Source organism: Corvus moneduloides, chromosome 5 (genome assembly GCF_009650955.1).
Source record: "Corvus moneduloides isolate bCorMon1 chromosome 5, bCorMon1.pri, whole genome shotgun sequence".
In the NCBI taxonomy this organism is placed as follows: Eukaryota; Metazoa; Chordata; class Aves; order Passeriformes; family Corvidae; genus Corvus; species Corvus moneduloides.
The window spans coordinates 38,407,759-38,427,659 of record NC_045480.1 but is presented as its reverse complement, the minus strand read 5'-3'; the positions used below and the strand labels follow the sequence as shown (position 1 = coordinate 38,427,659).

The window sequence follows — 19,901 nt, the reverse complement described above, 5'->3', positions numbered from 1 at the left end:
TGCCCGTGCCCGTGCCGTGCGCTCCCGCCGCTCCGCCACCGCCGGCTCCGGCGGGGAAAGTAGGTCAGGGCGGCACTGAGCATGCTCGGGGCCGGGCCGGGGGGCGGCCCCGGGGCCCGCGGGGGGCGCGGGGGGCGGCAGAGACCTCGGCCGCGGGGTTGAGACGGGGCCGGGGCCGTGCGGCGGCCGCAGGCGAGGCGGCGGTACCTGAAGCGAGCGAGCGGACGGCGGCGGGGCCGCTGTGGGGAAGGCGGGGTGCAGGGGCGTGCGAGCCCCCTGTGCCTGCGCGGGGCCGGCGGTCCGGCGCAGCCTCGGCCGGCGGGATGCACATGCCGGTCATCGCATCCCTTCTCAGATACGCTTGCGGGAGCAAGCGCTGCAGGAAAAGGGTAACACCCCAGCACGCCTAGATAATATTGAGAAACAGAATGCTGCGCTTCAGAGAAATGGCACATGTGCTTTCCCCAGGAGCTTTATTCCTAACGGGATTGCAGCACCCAACTCCAGTTTGAGCTCAGTCTCAGGAGGTTCCAGCCTGTGGGAAGCTGACACTGACTACAGATGTCGAAGTGCTCTGTCAGCAGAGGGTAAAGCTGTCTTTTAGCTTGAGCAAAACTGCTTGAATGTGGTTGGTGCTGTCTGTGCAGGCTGTGCAGCTGCCCCAAAATGGATTAGGATGTATGTGGACAGCTGCGGGCAGGAATCTGGCAGCGACCTGGTGTGTGCCGATGCTGTCCTGTGCCACTCTTCCATGCCTTCTCCCTGACCTTGTAGCATCCGAAGAGGGATGCAGGGTGATCTTCAGCTGAGTGTCAAGGCCAGTGGGTTAAACCATGGAAGTGTAGATTTCCAGGTATTTGTAGTACTTTTATAGCCAGGCTTGCACCTTGGTTTTGATGTCCTCTTCTGATTGCTTCCAGGGAGTAGCAGCTCAAGCTCCTCTGCTCATGGAGGAGTAATCATATGAGAAAGCATTTGCTGAAACTGCCAGAAAATCTTGGGTTTAGGACTGCATCTCATTGCAGGGAGAGGTGTATGTGAAGTGTACTGTGGTGTACATCAAAGCAGGTCTCTAGCTTGCACAGGGAAAACTGAAGAGGAATAGCAACAAAGGATTCAGAAAGAGAGAGGCAGACCCACTCCAAGGAGCTGGGCTAGTTATGTCAAGGGGTGTGTATAGAGTGCAGGGGTTGAAGATGGGTGCATCCAGTGCTTGGGAGTGGTGCAGTCACTGGTGAGAGCTGTTGACAGCCAGGGGTTCTTCTGTTCAGTGTCTCCAGAATGGAGAAAATTGAAGACACTGGGGAAGATGCATCTGGTGTTGTCAATCTTGCCAGCTGAGGGAATAGTATGCCTCTTACTCTTCCAGCAAAGCATTTACTTGGTGGGAGGAGCTGTTTAAGTCATAGGTCCTTGTTGGCCACTGACCTGTGATTTGTGCTAATTTGACCCCAGTAATTATGCACTTGTTTTTCCTTCTTCCTATCTTGAAGTACTGGTTTTGAACATAATTGAATGACATTTATTTATCAGTTAATGATGGAGCAGTTCGACAGGTGAGTCCCCAGTCTTACAAACTCCTTTAAGTCAGGTAGCACTTTGCCACTCTCTGGATGCCTGTCAGATCTGTGTGTGATATGAGGCTGAATTTTTGTATTTGGAAAAGTCACACATCTTTCCTTCCAAAAGGGGCTACTCTTTCAGGCTCCTCAGGTTTCGGTGAACATAAGCCTGTGTTGCTGGAGCCAGCCACCACATTACTTGCTCCATGCCCTTTCATGGGAGATCACTATCACCTGTCAAGTGACCGTGTGGACTTTGTGAGTCATTTTTCCATCCCACCTTCCAACAGTGCTTGCACCAGCTGCACGCAGATGACTGGCACGCTGATTTGAGCAGGAGCTATAACACAGATCTTCTGGATGTGTACCCTAGCTCTAGTTAAGCTATAAAAAGCTCCCTAATTTACCTGAGATTAAATTATTATATGATGTTATTATAGATACATGCAAGTGCATGAATGATAAAATTGGCAATGTTGGGGGTTTTTTTAGATAATACCTGCTGTAGATAAACCTGCTGACATTTAAAACTTAGCGCTACAGTGTCCGAGTTCTACTCCTGTAAAACTATAAGGTTGTTTGATAAAAGGCAGCCTTTTACCTTAGAGCAAACAGAACTTTGGTATAGCTAATAGTTTTATCTGAACAGCATAATCAGGGAAGCCTTGTAATCATGCAGTTAAAAATCTAAGATAAGATTAAACTGTACATTTTGTGTGGTTACAGTCCCTCCATACACTAGGCGGAGCGACATACAGGAATGGCTGAGACAAACTTGTGTGCCACACAATGTAAGGTAACAGCAGAGAAACTAAAGAAAAAGGGGAAGTTTTTAAATAGTATTGAGCAAACCAGCTGTATTCATATGCCAGTCAACATAGATACATGAGGGGATATTCCATTAAAAATTAGCTTGCCATATTTCTCATAAAGTAGAAAGGAAATTTTGATTATGAGAAATATCTTGTTTCAGTATGGTGATATTACTCTTTTGTTTCTTTTAAAAAATTTCTAGACCCAAGTATAATTAGATCTTGCATGAATACTGATGAGAAAATACTGACTTTATTTATTAGGATACATATCTTCAGCGTGCTACTTTAAATCAACTAAATTGTTTTCTGAAATATAAACTGTGTTTTAATTTTAGTTATATGTTACTCGAGATTGTAACTTTAGTCACTGTAATCTGTAATCACATTATTCTCATCTGAAAGACTGCAATTCCAGGCTAGACCCTCACTGCTTTCTTTGTTGAGTAACACCCCATTTTTTGGGAAAGATGTGGACAACTGAAAGGCTTGCAAGTGATCTTGGTTGGGATGGAGTTGGAGAAATTGCATGGTCCTGGGAGCTCCTGGCCTACACCAAATGTGCCAGACTGGTGTGGGAGGAGGTGTTACGGGAGGGGATAGGTGTTCCTACCTTGAATGAGACAGATGGAGTGTTAGCTCAAAGCACTTGATTTATTAATTGATTTTAACCAGCATACATTCTTGCAGCAAGGACACACTTCTTCTGGTACCATGCTTTGTATCAGTCCTTTCAGAAATATCTTACTGTGATGTGTCCCAGAGAATTGTGGCTTGTGTTTTGTTCTTGTTTCTCCTCCCTACCTTTTGAAATAACTCAAAATAAATTAAAAAATATTAGGCATGAAGCTCATGAACTTTTGGAGGTTTTTATTTGTACCTCTTAATATCATGTAGTTCTAACTGTTTCTCTTCTGCATTTCTGGATTTGTTACTTTCCAGTTTTGTTGGTAGTTCCTTTTTTATCCTCTACAAGTGGACAGGAATGACCAATTACATTTTATTCCTCCTTATGCTTTATTTTTTAAGACATGGACTTACAAAAGTAACTTGTTTTTATACGTTTACTGTGACTCCCCCCTTTGCTCGTCCCAGAGGAGGAAAAATTCTCAGCTTGTTTGAGTATGACTTTTTCTGCAGTGATCCACTTTTGTCACTCATTTCTGGGGGAAATTCCTTCCTGAACTGTGTCATAGACAGTCTGTAAATGAAACAAACCCACTGATTATGTGGTCACTATAGCATTATCTTATGTAAGTGCATATATGATTCTTCTTGAAATTAACAGCTTATTGTGGTTTAATTTCCTTTTTGATGTTCTCTTGGCAGTATATTCTCTTGATGGAAAGGTCTCTCCTTGTCCTACAGCATGTGTGTGGACAGTTTCTACATGCACTTGTAGCTGTGTTGAAAGTGTTGCTCAGGCTCATCAGCGATGTGTGCTGCAGAAAGTCTAGATGTGCTGATGTGCTAAGGCAAGGGCAGATATGTCTGCATAAATTGTTGGCAGCTGAGGAAAGGGTGAAATCCACACCTCTTGTGATCTGAAGGGAATATTCCACAATGATGTTAGAGAAAACGGGATTCAGAGGGTTTGCCATCGCTGTTAAAAAGCTACCAAATTCTTTAGGACATGAAGAGATAAAAGAAGGTCTGGTGAGAGCCTCTCTGTCCCCATCCCTCCCCCCAGCACGAAACTTTCCATGTGTAAGCTGAGGCTAACTGAGAACATTTCAGATAGATAAAACAGTTTTGGTTCCTTTCTTTTTCTGCATCCTGTACCACTTCCCTGCCCCATGATTTCCTGTACATTTCCTTCTAGCTACTGAAAACTGGAGACAGAGTATTGCTTCAGAGAACACTGATGAGATGAAGCTCAAGGCTGGAAATGAAGTTGCTGAGGCAGGCACAGAAGAATTTCAGTTCTTTGTCAAAGCCTGAGAAGGCTTTTGTCTTTAGACAGATATATTGGATGACAAATGGATTAGTGGGGATGCTGGATGAGCCAAAGAACTGTTACCTTAATAATGTCAGATGTCTCAGACTCTTTAATTCTTTTCTTCCCAAATAATCTTATTTCTTTCAACTTTCTGTAGTAAGAAAAAATGATCATTTCTCTAATCGCCTTTGCTGACCTCGCCTGGCCCGTGGCTTTCCAGCTGAATAAACTGAGGGTAATAAAAAACAAATCTTCACCACTAATTAGCTTTTGAAACATCAGTGTTTACCATTCGCTGCATGAACTATCAGGCAATACACCACCGTGCAAACAAACTACAACTGCATGTCATGAGTGTAAAATAATATAAGGCACAGAATACAGTGCTGAATTGCAACTGAATGAAAAGATACTGGGCATGTTGCATGACCTTCAGCAAGATTCAGTGTTTATGTCAGTGAGAAAGATGAGACAAATTATTCATGAGGCTGAAAAGGGGGAGAAAGGACATGTGATCTTGGAACAGTTAGAGTTATGTTATTCTTGGGGGAAAAGATCAAGATGATTATGTTAATATTACCATTTATGTTGCACTCTCACCAGAGTCAGAGTTTTAGGAATGTGCCAAGCTTTGTGTGTTTTTTCCAACTGCAAAAATACAATAGGATTTTAGAGATCAGTCAATACTGGTTTTATTTCTTTTTGGTTTTGTTTTTTTACGACACAAATGCTTTCAGAAACAAGGTGAATCAATAGGTGTGAATCATCAATAAGGTGATTATAAGATGAAACTTTAAAAGAATATAATATAAGCATGCATTAATATGTGAAAACAAACAAAAAAAGACAACAAACTATTAAGGACTTTATAAAATAAAAACAAACCCCAAAACTGTTTTCAGTGATGTAGTTAAGTTCTTTAGAGATGATATACACTTACCAGAGGAAGTCGAGTGTATTATTGCAGGAAATAATAGGAAATGTGTCTTTGAAGAGACTGTTTATCATTAGGAATGAGAATTTTGCTTTTTGGTATGGTCTGCAGTTGAGTAGCACTGGTGCAATAAATGCAGAGTATGTCCTGACAGAGATGGTGTGCCAGGCTGGGCCCTTTTACTTTCAGAAACCATGTGTCATCAGCCCCTGCATTTTCCTATTAGATATTCACAAAAGAAAGCATGTAACCTCTTCTCATGAATAAATAGAGTATTTCAACTAATCTTATAATTCCACAGTAGAATAGTGAAATTAATTACTTGAGTAATTTCAGTGAGTCAAGCCAAAACTGTCAAGCATACACGGAATGGGAAGTAAAAGTATTGAGTGTCTGATATCTGAATATTTTCTGCTAAAGAAAACCATATAAAAAGTAGGGTGGTATTTTTGCCTGCAGCCATTTCATTTTACCTGCAGTGTACAGAAGTTTGACATTAGCAGTTGTCCACAAATGTTCTCAGAGCAGTGTTGACACAAACAAAGTGACCACATTTATATCTACCCCATGTAAATCATCTATCCTTCAAAGAGGATAAAACCATATAACCTTGGGACACTTACAAGGGAAGTCACTCACTAGAGTCACTGTGTTTGAAATTCAGTGGGGCACATCTTACAGCCCTGTCTAGAAAAGTAAATTCAGAGAATTGTAGGTTTAAGAAACTGAAACCTCATGCATTTGCAGCCAGTCATCCTGGGCTGAGTGGTTTGGTTCCTGACAAGTAGAAACCATTTCTGAAATCCTCAGGCTGCATCAGGCTTTTCTCCTGGCTGTTTCTGAGGGGGCTACCAACCTGTGAAGCTGTTCCCTGCCCTGCTGAGGTCATGATTTCTCAAATTGACAAAAGTACTGAATTCCCTTTAAGGGGTGCTCATTTTTGCACAGTCCCTGGAAAAAGGCAAACACTACACTGTCCAGCTGAATTGATTTTGGTCCTGAAATCCACTTTTGCTGATCATTTTCAGTAACATTTGCAAGGGCTTTTTGCTTTTCTCCTGGCTGTATTCTAGGCTGGTAACTTCAGTGGGTTCTCATATTAAATACTGTGGTTTTTGCCATGTCAGTTCTATGGTATAAATGGTTGTCTCAATGAAGCTCATTTTTAACAAAGTTCATTTTTAATGCCATGTTGAGCTTTAAGCTTTCACTACATTAAAACATAACTTTTACATTTCCACCATCACATTCTATCAGTTAATCCAACATGTATTTATGTCTTTTCACATATTAGTTCATTCTGCTAATTAAATTTACCTAACCAGTACTTGAACCTTTATACAGGAGCCCTTTCAGCTTCAGAGTTTCAGCGTTGCCACAACGTAACCCTGCCATCTACTGGAAAGTACTTAGTAATGCTTTTCGTCGTTAAAATTGGGGTGGGGATGTCTCCAAATTTTATGTACAGAAAAGGCCATCTCTACTCTGAAACACACAGAGTGTGTTTCCCCTGTTGTACAGAGGAAACACGCACCTGAAATGCACAGAGTTACATGGAAGGGGATCAAATATATAGTAAACAAGCGCTTTTCACTCTCAGTCAGTCAACATTTTCACCATCAAAAGTTATCAGATCTCATCATCCCCTCCCACTACTTTTTGGGTGGTGTCCCACAACTAGAGAAGTTGGCTGGGTGGTCCCGTGGTCTCACTGTTCTCTGCATGATCAGAAAGCAGGAGTGGGAGTGGGCAGTCAGGGGGTGCACAGCTTCTTTGATGGCTCAGAGATTTCGCATGTGTGAGTCTGATTTCTAGTTGAGTGTGCATCTCTACCCTCAAGGTCACCAGGTTTTCATCTGGAGGGAAGAAAGAAGCAAGCATTTGGGTAGGCCAAGTGTAGTAGACCAGCTGTGCTAGAGTTGTGCATGTGTCAGTGTTGCCAATCTCTGCTTGCAGGTGATGCTGTGGAATAGGCTTTGGGGCTACTTGGTCCTATTTTGTCCTCTTATCTCTAAGTTACTGATAGACTGCTGGCATCTGGAAATACTGGGTTTAGTAAAAGTTAAAGGCTCTGCTTGGTTTGCGGAACTCCTGCTTTTCTTGCCTTGTGCATTTGTGTAGCTGAGTAGTGAAAAGAGGTTCTTGTAATGTGGTCAGACTTACACTGTGATTCTGGGAGCGTCTTGCCTCAAAGGCATCAGAGCTGATCTCTCTAATGATCTGTAATTATCATTTCATGTCATGCTCTTTCTGTACTTTCTTCCTATACCCTTCCTACAACTTCTTTGTGGATGAGTTTTGCTTTAGTTGTTCTACAAGACATTATCTCCTCTGAAAGACAGGGAAAGGAAACCCTGAAAGACAGGAAAATGCAAAACAGTAGAGCAAAATTTGCTTCATAAAAGAGTTGAAGGAATTCATAAGTCATCTTGCATTGGTTTGCAAGGACTGGAAGCTGTGTTCCTTTTTAGTGAACTGCCATGCCTTGATTCACAGCCAAAGCTGTCCATACAGGGGTCTGTACCCCTTAACACAATACAGGCTTCACCAGCTCGGGTACAGCCATATGTATTGCATGACACAACACTTGTTAACATGTGTTCAGTCCCAGCAAATAAACCCAATAGCAACTTCAGCTGTGCTGAGCAGGACACAGTGCTTGGTCAGACTCACTCCCAGACATCTGAGGTTGTGTCACTGGATATGGCTCCCTGCAGAAGGAGCTAGGTTAGGTGTGCCAGCAATGCAGCTATGCATAGTGACAACAAGCGTAGCAACCATGATAGCTCCCCATTAGGAAGCAGAAGTTTTTCCAGAATGACTTCAGTGGAAACAGCTTTGCAAATGAAGTATATTAAGTATCTGCTTCAGTTTTCGTTTTAAGACTAGATTAAAAAGCAAGATACAACAGGTGAGTAATTTTAAAGATTATCGTGTAATAGCAATAGCAGAGATGCAATCAAAGTCTCATTAGTGCTGCCTTTCCTCTATGTAGTAGTTTTTAAAAGAAATGATATTTCTTGGTAGAAGACCTTTCTATTATGGAGGAAATTATGTAACTTTCTCTTTGATAGGAGAAAAGACCAAAATTGTTATCTACTCTCCATTAAAATTGTCATTTTATGGTTCCCCTCCTCACAGAAAGACCTTGAATAGAGTTGGTGTTACTTCCAGATATCAAAAGAAAAAAAGTAATTGGTAGCAGCACATTGTCTGAATGTTAATAATATTTCAGTTTTACCTTGTTGAAAAAGTAATTTATTCCCACCATATATTAGAAGGGAGGAGATTTGGCACATCCATAGGCTTACTGTGATTATGTGTAATACTTGCATTTTAGGTAATTTAGCTTTATGGAGGATTGTCTCCTACACTATAATAGATGGCAGTTTAAGACGGCAAGGTTTTAGAGCCCCAGGCACAGGATATCACTTATCTAGGACTGAAATGGGATGAGCTGCAGAAGGTACTGCACCAGAGATGGGACTGGTGGGGTCAGGCTCTGGGCTTAGCAGAAGAATCTTTGCACTGGGCATAAACAGGGGTAGTTTTAGAGGGAGAGGGCACAGGAACTGCTTGAGCTCTTCATGATCAGAAGACAAGAAAGAAGGATATTTTGGGTGACTGCCAATGAAATAAGTTCTAATTTTCTGCTCCAGCACTGAACTAGAACTGCTTGTCCTTAGGCTGAGAGATGGGTGGGACAGAATGGGATAAGTTACTGTGCTGTTGCTCTACCCTCCTGTGAACGCCATGTCTCTCTCTTGCAGTCAACCAAATCGTGCGAGTTGGCTTATTTTTTTTCCTCTGGCTACAATACATCTCTGCATACTAAATTAAAGTATTTCTTGAACAAAAGAAGGATGATTTCAGTCATGGCTGAATCCTAGAGGGAACCAAAAATATTCTGGTTTAGCTTCTCCTGTCACATCATCATAGTGTATGTGGCAGTAGTTGGAAAAGTCTCTTCCATCTACCCTGCATTTCATATCCTGAAAGAGCAGCTACTGTCTACCCTATTGAGAACATGTTATTTTTTTGCATGCATACCTCCTTTTTTCTTCTGGTAGGTTTTAAGAGCTCATTAAAATTACTTCTTCCTTTTCACAGGACTCAGATATTTATACATTATAAAACTTTCCTTTGTTCACAACACAGGTTGATTTTACTGCTGACTTTCATTGTTCCCAAGCCTGCATTAATGAGACACTCTAGGAGAAATCTTAAGAGATAGATTGCCTAGAAGGGAGAAAATGGTATCATCTACTAGAATAAATAAAATTGCAAGAAATTCTAAGACTCATAGACTGCCAAAATACTAATTTTTGTGGAGTTAAATAGGATAATTCTTGTTTGCAGAAAGCTATCTATGGACTTTTCAGAATACACAGCCGCACTAAACATATTTGGAAAACAGGAAGAACAAAGCAGAGTATCCATCTGCCCAGCCTTCCACCAGTAACCCTTCCTGTTCTGAAGGTGAATGGCTGCTGTGAATACACTGAGCATGTTCAGGAAAGGGTGACCACAGCATCTCCAACTGGCAGAACAAACAGGGTGTATTTGGTGTTTCTTATGTGTTCTGTAGAATTTTCTGTCTCTTACTTTCAGTTGTGCCAAATACCCATCACCTTTAGCACTTGCTGAATAGCAATGAGTTGTGCCTCCACTCTGAACAGGAGGATGGTGTCAGTTCTTGCTCACTAGGGAGATGCTCTGGAGGGGACCAATGCCATGGCAGGGACAGTTCACCCTGAGATGCTCTTTCTGCCATTCCTCATGCACTTAGAAGCCAGGAGTCATCTTAGGTAAACCCAGCTGGTGTGAGGTGTGTCCAGCTACCTCACAGGTCCAGTCAGGCAAATATATTCAATGTATCCACACCAGGTATTTGGTGGGAGATGTGGCTGTGCATTTCAAGGACATAGGTAATTCAAGATAATTGAAACAGCAACAGGATCACGTGGCTTTCTCTTCACTGCACTTGATATGTGGGTAATTGGTTTTTCTTTGCATGATATATATATGTAGTTCATGTACTGATGACATGTAGTTGTTGAAAGTATTTGCAGCTCTGGAGAAATAAAGTGCTTCCACTGTGAGTGTTTATTGTTTGATGAAGAATTCATCATTTTGTTTGAGGAGTTTATTTCTGGAGTCCAGAGAACAGCTTAATCACTTTAGAAGACTAATTTATGAAACTGCTGTAAAATATCCTGGTCTGTAAAGTAACTTAACATGTGTACAACATGGCTTATAAAATAAAACAAAATGTAAGCATAAAAAGTGAGAGAATTATTTGATATCATACCTATTTAAAAAAAGATAGGAAATGAAGATGTATTAGAAATCAACAGCGTTCTTATTTTATTTGGAAAATATAAATGGGTGGTAAAATGAATTAGCTGTAAAATCTGTTGATTTTAAAGTCCACTGAGACTCTTAAAATATAAATGAAATGGTTATTCACTCAAATGCCATTCATTCTCATAAAGATAAAGCAAACTCAGTTTATCTGAGTGGGGGTTTCCTATTATTTGTTTGATTTGTAAATAGTTTATGGAGACATTTTCAAAACTACATTTTCTTTTGAAGCACCTTCTGTGCTGTGAAAGAGATTTAACTTTGTCAACACTTCTTTATGGAATGTAAGGCTAATGCATCAGACTTTCTTAGGTCCTGTGTGGAGTTATGTAGAGGTGCTGCTGGATGGCTGCAGGCTTCTTTCAGATTTTACATGGAGAATATAGAATTCATCATTTTGGATCTACTCTTTTATATTTCAGGATCTCAGAGTTCTATAAAAAGAATATGAAGGCACTGGGTTTATGCAGCCATGTTCTTTGATGTTACAGACCTCACGGCTGATAAGGAAGTGACACTGCTGAGCACCCAATGTTTCTTCTTCAACTGTTTGTTGATGAGTATAAATAAACTTATTAAAAAGGAAACAAAATCATTGTGCACTTTGGCCACACAGAGAGCCAATTAAGTCTTAAGTTACGTGGCCAGGGGGCTGGATGCCCTGAACTCCTGGGCTCCCAGAAGGGCGTGGTGTATCCTTCAGCAAATTGCTTAAATTCTTTGCTCTGAGATACAGCTTACACACCTCCAGCAGGGGAGTTTGTATAGTCATAATAAGGTTACAGGGATACTTTCAGGAGATCTTTGCTGGATGTTCTGTTGTTTGCATGTACTGTGCAAAGTATTATTATTTAGAGTTATTGTGCAATTCTTGATAGTTACTGAAGGTAAGATTGTTACTTTTGTTTTTTGGTGTCTGAGTAAACTTAGACACACAATTTCAATCAATAAATGCAGGTTTCAAAAAGTGTCAGTTGGCAAGAGAATTTTGTTTTGATCTCTTCATACAATTCCTCTTACAATTTTTCATAGTGTCCTAACATACTGCTGTTGAAAATATAGGAAAAAACAGGTAAAACAAGTGTCCTAAAAGAGAAGCTGGAGTTGACTTAATCCAAACACCAGCAACTAACACACTGACCACTAATATCAAGCTGGAATACTGTGCTGGTAAGGAACTTCAGGCAGTAGAGTCATTATACATTTTAAAAGCCCTGGGCAAACATTGCATCTTGCTCCTCTCCATGCTGTTCTACTTGACTTTGGGCCTTCATTCTCTCAAGTCACAATTGACTTGACTCACTGGTTGAGGATGGCACATAGACTGATGTCTTAGGCTTCAGAATTAATATTTTAATACAGCAACTTGTCAGTGTTGGAAATAACTCTGCTCTGAAATGAACCAAATAATCAGTCTGAGGGAATGGGGGAGAAATGGGCAGCACTTCTACTTGCCTGGGACAGTCTCCAACATCTGTAATCAGGAAACACTGAAGTATCTCAGGAAAACTGCACTGATCTGTCATGTTGCATTTGCTCCCTTCTCTTGGGCAGATGCATGATTCTGCTCAGCACCTTCTGAGCAATGGAGCTCGGCACTTCAGACACCCAGTGCTCATTCTGTCCTGCTCTTCTCACCTGCACTGTATGCTTTGCACCAAAACAGCCCGGAGAACTTTGTAATAATAATCTGTATAGGTCAAAGTCTTCAGGCATTAACAATTATGAATTTACCAGTATGATAAAAATGAATTTGACTACTTACAAATAACAAAAATAACCACACATTAGTGAGGGGTTAAAGATGTTGGCTTTTTGTATGGGCCCATTAGGTGGAGAGAAAGCTAACCTGTGTTAAATTTGTGCTGTTATCTTGCTTTTTGGTACTCAAGCTGGTGTTGGTCAGTGTAGACAAATCCCTTGTCTGCCTGAGCTGACTGAGATTGGTGAGAATGTCCATGGTCCATTGCTACCACAGCTGGAACTGCTGAGATCTCCAGTGCCTTGACTTGGATACTACTGACCACTTTGATCCTCACACTGTAACATTCCATGGACTTTCTGACAACAGGCTGAAGGCCAGTAAGTATTTTCAGAATATTTCTTTGACAGAGGAAAGGAGAGTATGTGTTGATGTGGTCTGTAACAGCTGCCTGAACAGTCTTGAGACAGATTCCTGTTCAGTAATGGAAAAAAAATTAGGTGTTGCTTTGGTTATTGCATGGATGTCTCTTGCCAATATTCTAGTGAAGGAGAATATACTGCAGACCTAGAAAACTCCTCTGAAGTCCTTTCTGTTAATTAAAAAGTGGTCCACAGTGACTGTAGGATTGGGAATGTGTTTTGTTCTGGAAAAAAAGTAAGTCAGTGGCTTGATAACATTAGTTAAGTTGATGTTAGAACAAAAATTAAAGATGGGAAGAAAACTAAGACTGTTGCCAGAATACTTCCTAGACTTTAGAATATCTGGGGTTTTTTATACTCTAAAGAGGTTTTCTTAGTTTCCTTTGTTTTTTTTTTTTTTTTTGCCATAATGGTTGTGTCACAATGTGCACAATTATTCGTAAAAAAAGTTAATCAGTAAATTAATTATGGGGATTACAAGAACCAACAAGCTCACACCATTTAAAATTCTCTATAGTCTGGGTAAATACATTTCTCATACTTGCATCTTAGATACAGGCCAGGTTTCACTGGGGCTGAAAGATACTGGTGGAAATACTGTGTTGGAGACAGCATTTTTGAATATGAGAGTGTGGTTACCCAGATCTTCCTGGTTCATGGTGTCCTGCTAACATATTTATGTTTATTCTAGTGTTTCACATATTTTAGTGTAGAAACTGTAAAACTGCTAAAAGTTCACACCCTAGTCTTGCTAATCTTGAAGATGAAAGAGATTGATATAAAGATTCACCCTGGTATTTATACATTCTGGGGAGACAAGCATTTCTCTTTGTGGGCATTTTCCATGTCCATCACATTTAATGGAATTTTATTATATTACATTCCCAAGAGAAATGACAGGCAAATAATAGATCAGATCCAAATCATCTTAGTAACCATGTGATTTCCCTTTCACAGCCCTTGAAATTTTATTGTCTTCTGAAGGAAAACGTCACTTGACTCATAGCATATTCAGAACATCAAAAATTCACAATACAGGTAAAACTACTTTAAGAATAATTTTTTTCCCCCTGAGTGGATAGTTTTTACTTGCCCCTGTCTCTGTGGCTTCTTCCATGATCAGCTGTTGTGTTTTGAAGGTTTCCTTAATTGTAATCCGTGAAAACATTCCAATGGAAGGACAGTTTTTCTCTGCCAAGCCTGACAAAAGATACAAAATCAATGTTTTATTGATCCTGCAGATCTCCAACACTGTCATACTGAAAATAGCTTCAAGATGGGCAAGATCTCATCTGCAACACCATGGGTATTTTAGTACACAATTTTTTTACAATAATGTTTTATGAGATGACCAAGAAATTATTTTTTTCTGGACCCTGGGCTAGGTTTCCTTTTGTCAGCCAATGACATTCCCAACCAGTGATGTATGCAGTTCAGCATAAATTAATCAATGTTTGCTTTAAATTAAATGTTTTAAAATAATTGAAAAGGCATATTTATCCTCCATTACTACCAGATGTATACTGGCAGAAAACACAGAGCAATTCAGTAGCACCGTCTTCATTTGCACTGGCATTGGTCATGCTCACTGGACCCTTTTCTCTGCAGCATGTGTGTGTGTGTGCAAGGCAGCATATGTAGACCCTCTGGACACAGAGTTCAGCAGCTTGGTACATTGCCTCTTTCCACCATTGCATGATGTGATCTGTGCCTGCTGCTAAATCATTATATTTGCAGCAAATCATGGTACTGCTTTGTCTTGTATTTCACTGTGCAAGCTGTAACCCTCTTGAAACCCCTTCCTTCCAGACATCCAGACAGCCTATTTGCAGCTGGCACCTTTCAGTGGGGGCCCACTAACGTCATTTGCTATTGTCTGCTTTTACAGAAATGGTGGACTGTAGGCTCATTGACAGATCAATTTTTTCATTATCAGCATATGCAGCTGTTTCAATACTTATGATTCCCTCATTCTTGTCTATTTTCTGCTTATTGTCAAAGAAGCTGAAGTTTTTTGTGGAAACCCCAGCTTACCAAGTCAATTTTGCATGGCAATTATTGTTTAAATAAAACAGACAGCATCCCAAAAAACTTCCTGGGAACATACATGTCTTGTATAATTATCTCTGAATAAAATTATGCTGTGAACATAAATCTGAACCACAGAGTTGTTTGATGCAATTAGGAATCTTTCTAAATTGCTTCAATATTTATGCAGTTCTTAAGAAGGAAAGTTCAGCAGTTTTAGCAACAAACACCTTGCATAATTTTTTACTCCACAGTGAGCAAACAGTGACAAACCTCTACAGTTTGTCAAGTTAAAAAATATTTCCCTAAAGGAAATAAACCCACTATAGCCTTTACTACTTGTATGCAAGCTCACAGTCTGCAAACCAGCAGACTATTGCCTTAGCTGTGCACTTGAGACACTGCTTATCACACAGAACAATTCTGAGTCAAGCAGCTGTTGGCCCCAAGGCAGGCAGGACAGGCACAAAACTTCTTGCCTGCATGAGCTGCTGGGGTTTAGAGTCACTGATGCTTTTCTCTGCCGAAAGCTGTAATCTGGATTTGAAAATAAAATAAAGGTCTAATTAGCTCATGTTTTATGTTTTATCTGAAAGCCATGACTTTCCCAGGGAGAGGTGAATGTAGCAGAGCACAGTCACTTCCCATCACCTGAGTGACTCCAAAGTCTGGTCCCTTCAGTTGCTGCTCTCTCTGTGAGGGTCCTTCTGTTTGCAGTGTTTTACTTCCTCACTAAGCAAGAGAGACAGCAGGACAACCCTTGGCAGAGCCGAGGGTGATTTGCCTTCAGATCCCTGTGACGTTCCTGCCACAGATGAGCCGCCAGCTTTGTGAGCACTGCAGACTGCTGGGTCCTGCCTGCACACTGCTTTGAGAGCTTCTGGTAAAACTGCAGGTATCACTTACAGTCTGTGATAACCTGGGTGACTGGGGCTCTCTGCTCTTGGCCCCTGACCAGCCTCCGTTTTCCTCTGAGGAGCTCACTGAAGATGCATGACAGGGTGTGCCTTTCAGGATGGCCTCCCAGCTGAAATCTCCCGAACTGCCATGTTCAAAAAGGTGTGAAAATTGTGTTGGAGTTCATCTGTAGCCCTTAATGTGTGTCTCTTCCATAGTGTCCTGCTGTGCTTCTGGAGTGACCTTGTGCTCCAGGTGAAGAGGGACTTCTCTGTCAGGCTAGTTTCTGGTAGCCTGGTGAGCTGTTACTGTGAGTGTGACCTGTAACTTTAAATCCAGAGATGATTATGCTAATTTAAATATTTTCAGTTTGGCTGCACGTTTCTAAGTGTTCATATGCAAACTCTCATTTCCAGTGACAGGCAGAGACTGCATCACCTCTTTCCCTCATTTGATTATGTGGCTCACTGCTGCTGCTAACAGATTACCTTTTTAGCTATTACCAATTGCTCTTAGATATAATTTAGTCTTGTTAGATGTAGGAAGAGAAGAAAACAAAATATAGCAATTTGTTATCAGCTCGTAATACTCTTGCCATATAAAACCTTTCTGATTATTATTTTAAGTTAGTCAATAATGCCTTTTGAGGCTATAATGTAAGTGGAAATGTGGCATCCAGAGTAATATGAGACAGTACATGTGCACAGTAGACTTGTCTCATCTCTAAAACATCACTGTATCTCTACTGCAAGAAAAATAAGTTAATTTTCATAGAAATTCAAATAAAATCTCTGATTCTTGTCAAGCTCTGAGCATTTTAACGTGTTTGAAGTTCTCTTGGCACTGCTTCTGCCTTAATGAAAGACACAGTTTTCTGCAAGATAGGCAGATATGAAAGGTTGATGCTCATGGCTGTATATTTCCTTCCAAATTAAGGTTATGCAGCCTTCTGGAAGTAAACAGGTTTTGCATGGAATTAGAGGTTGTTTGTGTAAATTTATAAAGTTATATAACAATTGACAGGCCTGTTAAACTAAGCTGAGAGTTGGTGTGAGCCAGTGTCATTGGGAAATAAACTTTGAGATGGGAGCTTGGATCACTGGGTAACATGGTGGGTAAAGTAGGATTTGACCTCTAGACATAAAAGAAAAAAGGCAAAGCTTGAGTTCATAGCAGATTACTGGGAAAGCTTTTCAGAGTTCAGGCAAAAAGCTGATCTTAAAGCAGTTTTTAGGTTATGAACAGCTTTGTCTGGGATGAAGGTGAGAAGCTACACTGAGTAAAAACCATGATTTATGCAAACCTACAAAGTAATCCAAACTCCACCATAAACCTACTTGTAATTTCTGTCTGGCCTGGAAGAGAAATGGGGCAAAACCCTGTCTGGGGAAAATAAGTGGGGTGCAAAGGCTGGAGCTCGAGTTGGGGCTTGAATTCACAGAGCTCCAAGGCAAAGGAGAGTGTCTGCATGGGAAACAGAGATGCTCTTCTGTCAGGTCTGTGGTGGGCTAGGATATCCCACTGTGAAAGGGTGGAGGTTAGATTGGGATATATGTTCAGTCAATGCTAAGGTGATGACTTGTTTCAGACTGACTTAAGAAATTTGGTTTCTGAGCCGCCTTTTGCTCTGTGGCTTAACTGCAGGGCTGGAGAAAAGATCAGTCTTAGTGTTGGGGTACAAGCTGGGATTTGCCATTGCCAGTGCCAGTAAATGCTGCTGACAAGCTGGTTACACAGAGCTGGCCAGACTCTGTTGGGTGTCAGAGCTAGTTTGTGTTCCTGTGGTGTTTGTACATGTGGATCTGGATGGTGTCACTAACTTAGGGAAAAAGCTAGGCTTGCACTTAGAATCAGAGTGAGTTTGCTAAACTAAGTGTGGAAAAACTCAGATGCCAGCCTGTTTTAACTTGTGTGGACTGTCTGTGCACAAATACATAAATAAAAGTTAGAAATTATGGGTATTTCTCAGGAGGCTGAAAAACTTCAGGTAAAATGCTCTTCAAATATAATTTTCTTCTTTGAATTTGCTTGGATCTTGGCAAATATAGCAGCAGCACAGATGCTACCAATGTGTACTGAGCACACTGACCTTTTTGCAATTTCCCTGTGTGTCAAGCATTGTATCCTTCTGGGCCCTGGGGAATCCCAGGATGCTGGAAGCAAACCCAAGTATAAAAAAATCAATGCTCTTGATTCCAAAGAACAGCAAAGCACATGAGTCAGTCACAGAGATGTAATCCCTTACTATCCTTCTTGCCATGCCCAGCCATAATTTCATTGGAAATCAATTTTAAGTGCTATCCTAGATGGGGCTTCTTCTATGTTTTTCACAAGTCCTTTGATATTTTTTTTTTCATGAAAGCTTTAAAAAAAAGAACAAAGTTGATGGCTGAGTAGTGGTAGCTGATGAGTTAATTGAATGCCTGGCTTCGAGAGGAAGCAAAAAAGTGTAGATAACTATTACCTGGTCACTGGAGAAACTGTCCAGCCTGCTTGCATCTGGTGGTGGAGCTGCACACCTCTGGGCAATAGCTGTTTCTCACAGTGTTATCTAAATAAAATAAGTAAAATAAAGGACAATGTAAAATTCTGTTGTACATTACATGTGTTCTATAAGCACAAATTTTGGTAGACTTGGGTCTGAAAAGCACCACTCTACATGGCAAAGGAAGGTCTCATGGCTGAATCAGAGACCTGGAAGTCAAAAAGTCTAGGTTTTCATCTTTACTGCAGGCTTCCTCAGGAACTTTGGACAACTTGTTATGTTTGTGTCTCAATGTTCCAAACAACAGAATAAAAAAAATTTACACTTTGACATAAATGTACAGTTTTTTGTAAAGAGAATCTCAGAATAAAGAGCTTTTTCTGGGTCGCTAACATGTTGCATCCATCTGGGCTTGTGGGCTGTGACGTGGGATAGTTCTCTTTCTTACCTGAAAACAGGTCCTTTTCCCTACTTTTGCTCTGATGTTGTGCTTAGACACAAAGAAAAAGCATCCAAACCTACATGCATAATCTGCAGCAGTTTATGTTGGACTGTAATTTTGCTTTGTTAAAATCTGTTAGCTAGATTTCATCATGTTCTTGGGAAGTTTCTGAGTCACTGCACTTGTGATGAGTGAATCTTTGTGGGTTATTGTCTCCTATTTCATCATATGCACATTGCACATAATGTGAAGTAGCTCTGCCTTAATTCGCTTTCTCATTAATCATTACAAGTAAAAATTAAAGAAGAAGTTAAGAAGGAGTTGTCATGCACATGGAGTGTAAGACTGCGAGGTGATGTTGGTTTAATGTTTGCCTTCGCTAAGTAAGATAAAGACAGCTTGCCAAGCACAAGCCCCAAAGAAATCACACATCTACAGATTTGCTTCTTTAAAGTACAATCAATAAGAGGCCATTCAATTGAGAAAGAACAATGCTTGGTTCCTCAAGGACTTGTAAAGGAGAAGGACTATAGAAATCAGCCACTGTCCTTTGAAGACTCACAAAGAGCACACTGCTTGGGAGCACGGTGTCAGGGAGAGAAGGAAGATGTTCCCAGACCTGTGTAATGAAGCACTGCTTCTCCACTGATCTCAACTGTGTAACCAGAGGCTTGCTTTATACAGCACATGAGAGTCCAACTTCAAAAAATTTTTCAGCAAGACTCTTGATGACTTGACGCTCTTTGCTCGTTTGAATAGTACAGAAATCTTGAGCATGTTCTGCAAGCTGGTAGTATGAGAAAACATTTTTAAGTTGTGCTTGTCCAGCAGAGATGATCTTGGAAAAAAAAATAAACGCAACTTCTTTACAATTAATGTTCATGGAGAGAAAAGAGAGCATCTTAGGCTTTTGATATTCTTTTTAAAATTGCCCAGATGGCACAAAAATAGCCTGGATAGCTTCTCTGGGATAGTGCAAGAAGACGTGTTTTACTTTGTACCTTTGTGGATGGTCAGGAGAAGCGCTGAAGAACTTCATTATGCTGAGCTAATTTTTGTGGGAACAGAGCTCCTGAGAAACTGAGTTTTAAGTTGAGGAGGTGATCAGAGGGCTGGAGCACCTCTCCTGTGAAGAAAGGCTCAGAGTGTTGACGTTGTTCAGCCTGGAGAAGAGAAGCCTCCAGACAGACCTTTAAGCAGCCTTCCAGCACCTAAAGGGGGCCTGCAAGAGCTCTGGATAGAGACATTTTACAGGGGCATGGAGCGATAGGACATGGGGTAAAGGCTTCAAACTGAAAGAGGGTAGGTTTAGAA

At 40.9% G+C, this 19,901-nt stretch overlaps 1 long non-coding RNA gene across 2 annotated transcripts; it reads left to right on the top strand.

Annotated features, from left to right (window-relative positions):
• Positions 1-19,901, top strand: LOC116444622. Of its 2 annotated transcripts, XR_004240412.1 has the most exons (4): positions 1-587; positions 12,504-12,693; positions 13,693-13,773; positions 13,977-19,901. It is a non-coding gene; the product is annotated as an uncharacterized LOC116444622 (long non-coding RNA). The 2 variants fall into 2 exon arrangements; XR_004240411.1 differs by having other exon boundaries at positions 2-587; positions 13,693-19,901.